The following is a 6,000-nucleotide window of genomic DNA, read 5'->3' as shown; positions in this document are numbered from 1 at the left end:
CCTATGGATGTGTTAGCAGTTGGCGCACATGTTGATTTAATGCATGCTAAAACGCTTAGCGCATCTTTGTAAAAGAGGGCCTAAGATGCTCCATTGTATTTTACTCTCATTCAGGCTTATCCCCCTCCTCTCGTTTTCCCCTTTTGTGTGAACTTTTTCTTTATAATATTGTAGTTTTGCCCCTCTGTTCCATTTGTAACCTGAATGGTCCATCCAGTCTGCCCAGCCTGATTCAATTTAAATTTTTTCCCCTCTTCTTAGCAATTTCTGGGCAAGAAATCAAAGCTCTGCCCGGTACTGTGCTTAGGTTTCAACTTCTGAAGTCTCCGTCAAAGCTTACTCCAGTCAGTCTACACCCTCCTAGCCATTGAAGCCCTCCCCAGCCCATCTTCCACCAAACTGTGTTCATTCCATGCTTTTTTGAACTCCGTCACCGTTTTCCTCTCCACCACCTCTCTCGGGAGCGCATTCCAGGCATCCACCACCCTCTCTGTAAAGAAGAATTTCCTAACAGTGCTCTTGAGTCTTCCACCCCTCAACCTCAAATTATGTCCTCTGGTTTTACCATTTTCCTTTCTCTGGAAAAGAGTTTGTTCTACGTTAATACCTTTCAATTATTTGAACGTCTGAATCATATCTCCCCTGTCCCTCCTTTCCTCTAAGGTATACATATTCAGGGCTTCCAGTCTCTCCTCATACATCTTTTGGCACAAACCTCCTATCATTTTCGTTGCGCTCCTCTGGACCGCTTCAAGCCTTTTTGTGTCCTTCACCAGATACGGTCTCCAAAACTGAACACAATACTCCAAATGGGGTCTCACCAACGACCTGTACAGGGGCATCAACACCATCGTTCTTCTACTGGTTACACCATCCTTGTTGCATCCTTCTGGCAGCAGCGTCTATTGAATGTTACGTAAGCTTTTGCATTTAAGGAAAATCTTATTTGTATTAATGTACATTTATGTAAACTTTTTGTACCCTTATTTTAAATTGTACAGCACTTAGAAGACTTTCTTAAGCGTTTCTATAAAATTTTAAATAAACTGTAAAAAAACAAAACAAAACAACAAAACTCTTTTTCTATATCCAGTCTAGAAAAATAGAAATGGGGGAAAGACAAACTTTAGGATAAAGTAATAGCAATCGTCCAATGAAAATCAAGGAACAAGGCTGCTGACATTGGTAAACCTTCAATGAAGCCAAAGTACTTGCTATTATTACCACCCCCTGTTTTTCTAAGGTACACTAAGCATTTTAGCCCATGTTTAGTGTACGCTAAATGCTGGCATGTCCATAGACTAACATGTACACGTTAGCGTTTAGCCGCATTGGGCCGCCGCGTGAGCAGACTGCTGGGCACGATGGACCTCGGGTCTGATCCATCGGAGGCATTGCTTGTGTTCTTATGAGCCCCATTTCTAATGGAATATTAGCTCCAATGAACTGCATATCTGTGTGACTGTGAAATCAATCTAAACCATAATATTTTTCTTCTGTGCAATGTGGATTTTTTTTTTTTTTTTTTAATTGTAATTAACTTTAATGTTTTCTTGGGAATGGTGGTATATTGTTTAATAACAACAGCAAAATAAAGAAGAGGAATCTATACAGAATATGCCAGAGAAACCAAACAGCATAGCGGCCAAAAAACAGGAGCAAAACTGCAGATTAAATCCTTGATTAAAGAGACCCAACATGGCCACGTTCAGCACACGCCTGCTTTAGGGGTCCTATTACACCAAATACAGTATAAGAATAATATAGAAAAACACAAATTACGAACACATAAATAATATACATATGTCAGCAGAATGATAAAATAAATATATCTATCGAACGACTAGAGAACAATTATGTCAATCACAGTTACTGTAAGCGTAGATATAATGAAACTTGATGAAGGTGAAGCAACAGTTAAGGCTCCTTTTACTAAACAGTGCTGGAGGTTTTGGGCACAGATTGATGAGGTAAATACTCCAATGCTCATAGAATTCCTAAGAGTGTTAGAACAGCTACCTTGCCGACCTGTACTGAAAGCCTCTTGCACTGTTTAGTAAAATCCAGCGTTAGGGAAGTGCCATTGGGGCTTATACCTTGGCTGATGAATAAGAGGATGCAGCTAATACAAACAAGGTCAGGGGAACGCTCTTCCGGAGATTGTTATAGGGGAAAACACCCTCCTGGGACTCAAGACAAAGTAGATAAAGACAGACTGTTCACCCTCTCCAAGGTAGGGAGAACGAGAGGGCACTCTCTAAAGTTCAAAGGGGATAGATTCCTTACAAACGTAAGGAAGTTCTTCTTCACCCAGAGAGTGGTAGAAAACTGGAACGCTCTTCCGGAGGTTGTTATAGAGGAAAACACCCTCCAGGGATTCAAGACAAGGTTGGACAAGTTCCTGCTGAACCGGAACATACGCAGGTAGGGTTGATCTCAGTTAGGGCAATAGTCTTTGACCTGGGGGCCGCCGCAGGAGCGGACTTCTGGGCACGATAGACCACTGGTCTGACCCAGTAGTGGCAATTTTTATGATCTCATGACTTCAGCAGAAACAAAATTTACAGAAATTATGGAATTGATATTCAGTGCTAATTTTGGCCTATTAAGACATGGTTGGTGGTGTGGATGACATGTGGAAGGTCCAAGTGAAGCTTGAAGAATTGTCTGAAATTTGGCAGCTAAGATTTAATGCTAAGAAATGCAGGGTCATGCATTTGGGCTGCAAAAACCTGAGGGAACGGTACAGTTTAGGGGGTGAAGAACTTTTGTGCACGATGGAAGAGGGGGACTTGGGTGTGATTGTATGCGATGATTTGAAGGTGGCCAAACAGGTTGAAAAGTTAGAAGGAGGCTTGGGTACAGAATGGGTGATCGATGCTTGGAATAGTCTCGCAGTAGATGGTGGTAGACACAAAGGCTGTGTCTGACTTCCAGAAAACATGGGATAGGGTTGTGGGATCTCTTGGGGAGACTGTATGGGCCATAGAAGTGGAAAAGCACCTGGCCATTTGCCATGATTCCAGCTCCCATGGCTTTTTTAAGATGGTACTTTCCTCTTTGCAAAGAGGAAACACTCATTTGAAAGAGCACACGCCTTTCCCTGAGGAAAAAAAAAGACTAACCTAAATAAAATAAAACTAGAACAGACCAAAATGACCTGGGAAACTAAACAAAATAAAGTTTATGGGGCTACCCATCTCTAATGATGTTATCCCAACTCATGACAAGAAAGCTTCCTTCCCCAACCTCAGGCACTTTTAGGGCTAAATTCACTAAGGGCATGGATCAGTTCCGATCCGTGTCTGGGGGGCTGATTCACGAATCGCCCTCATGCAAATGAGGGCGATCGGAATCACCCCCCCTCCCCCAACCGCCTGCCCAGTAAGGCTAGTCTTATGTTCTTATGTTCTGTATTATGCTTTATTATAACACATTCAAAATTTTAAATAAAAAAAATCAACAGAAAGAGACCTGCTACCTTATGTGCTTTTCCTTAAACATTTCCACTATCAGAGCTTTATAATCAGCTTTGAGATGGGTAACCATTTCCTGCTCTTTCATACAGAATCCACATATCTTGTATCAGTGTTTCCAATCCATGCCGTGAACCATCTCATCTGCAACCCAATGTTCAGACTGCGATTTTATCAGCCTCTCATCTTTAGGTTTTGCATGTGATGTAGCAGAAGTGCCTCCACTCTGTAAGTGGCTGCTTTCTGCTGGGACCTGCAGAGGATGGAAAGAGATGTCTTCATATATGAATTAAGCAAGCCATAGCTAGGGAGAAAATGCATATTAGGTGGGGTTAATGATAAATTAGGACATATAATTGTTGATATTTAATGTTCCAGTTTTGTGGGAACAGTTTTGTAATTGCTACTTATTGGGTGTATATGTGTCCAACGGTGGTTTTGTTAAACCATTATCATTTTAAATTGTTTAAAAGATGAGTAAGCTGTCTGGGTGTCTAGCAGTGTTGAACTCTAATGACATGTGCGGTGGAAAAGGCTGATGACAGTGGTAAGGTGTGGACGAAGAATACTTGGTCTTAGGCCCTCTTTTACAAAGGCGCGCTACTACACCGCGCTAGCCGCGCTGCTCCCGCCGCTCATTGCGTTCCTAGGAGCGTCGGGAGCAGTGTGGGCCATTCGGCGCAGCTCTCCGCGCTAAAACGAACGCGGTTTAGTAGAAGAGGGGGGGTAAGTGTTTTAGCGTGGGTTTAGCCCGCGCTAAATCAATGTGTGCGCTAACCGCTAACACGCCCGTAGGATAACGTGCATGCGTTAGCATTTAGTGCATGTTTTAGCGTGCGCTAAAAAGCTTAGAAACATAGAAACATAGAAATAGACGACAGATAAGGGCCCACGGCCCATCTAGTCTGCCCACCCTAATGTCCCTCCCCTACCTTTGCCCTGTGAATAGATCCCATGTGCCGATCCCATTTGGCCTTAAAATCAGGCACGCTGCTGGCCTCAATCACCTGTAGTGGAAGACTATTCCAGCGATCAACCACTCTTTCAGTGAAAAAGAATTTCCTGGTGTCACCTCGTAGTTTCCCGCCCCTGATTTTCAACGGATGCCCTCTTGTTGTCGTGGGACCCTTGAAAAAGAAGATATCTTCCTCCGCCTCGATGCGGCCCGTAAGATACTTGAACATCTCGATCATGTCCCCCCTCTCTCTGCGCTCCTCGAGCGAGTATAGCTGTAATTTGTCAAGCCGTTTTTCGTATGGTAGATCCTTGAGTCCCGAGACCATCTGGGTGGCCATTCTTTGCACCGACTCCAGTCTCAGCACATCCTTGCGATAATGCAGCCTCCAGAATTGCACACAGTATTCCAGGTGGGGCCTCACCATGGATCTATACAATGGCATAATGACTTCCGCCTTACGACTGACGAAACCCCTTCGTATGCAGCCCATGATTTGTCTTGCCTTGGACGAAGCCTGCTCCACTTGATTGGCAGACTTCATGTCCTCACTGACGATTACCCCCAAGTCTCGTTTTGCTACCGTTTTTGCTAGGATCTCGCCATTAAGGGTATAAGACTTGCATGGATTCTGGCTGCCCAGGTGCATAACTTTGCATTTTTTGGCATTGAAGTTGAGTTGCCATGTCCTAGACCATCGCTCCAGTAGCGCAACTTTGTCAAAGAGGGGGTTAGTCTGACTCTTCTCCTTCTATTTATTATGACACATGCCTATAAATGGAGATTCAGATTAAAATATGTAGAGATATTGACGTGCAAAGGTGACGTTATTCTTTGTAGGAAACATACCTAGAAGTCCCTAGCCATCCCTAAACACAGCAAATGCTTTCATATGCCTCTTAACATAAGAACATATGAGATGCCATACAGGGACAAGACCGAAGGTCCATCACCTTATTATCCAGCAACGAATTCTAGAGGTTAATTACACGTTGAGTGAAGAACTATTTCTTTCCGGTTTGGAAGGAATCACAGGAAGACTTTGTGTGGATGACCATTCAAAACAGTGGCAGACTTGCATGCAAGACATTGTGAACCAGAGTTGAATGCCCTGATGCAGACAAGAAGTGCCTTATAAGGAGTAATAATTAGAAATGGGAACTTACTTGCTCATGCATACTTTCACTCTTTCTCAAACTTGAGCTACCCCTGCTCTAAGGGAAGGAGGAACCCCTGCACAAGCTAATACTTTAGTCATCTGAAATAGATTGGTACATTGCTAACATACCTTGATTTCTGTCAGAACATGTATGAAATTATGAATAATCACTGAACACCACTAGGAACAGAAAGATAAAGAGATAGATAGCATTGCTACACACACAAATGCAGGTAACTTGAAATGTAGAGACTTTCTTATATAATATAATGTAGGTTAAGTCATCGTCTTGTCCAGGCCCAAATGTGCATTTCTCATCAATATACAATGTGTGGACTCACCCAGTGTATGGAATACTATTCAGTACTAAATCAGCCAAAATCATATGTCAGAGTGAGAAATTGCCTTCT

The sequence above is a fragment of the Geotrypetes seraphini genome, chromosome 10, assembly GCF_902459505.1.
Source record: "Geotrypetes seraphini chromosome 10, aGeoSer1.1, whole genome shotgun sequence".
Classification (NCBI taxonomy): Eukaryota; Metazoa; Chordata; class Amphibia; order Gymnophiona; family Dermophiidae; genus Geotrypetes; species Geotrypetes seraphini.
The sequence above is the reverse complement of the archived record's forward strand: the minus strand, read 5'-3'. Positions refer to the sequence as shown.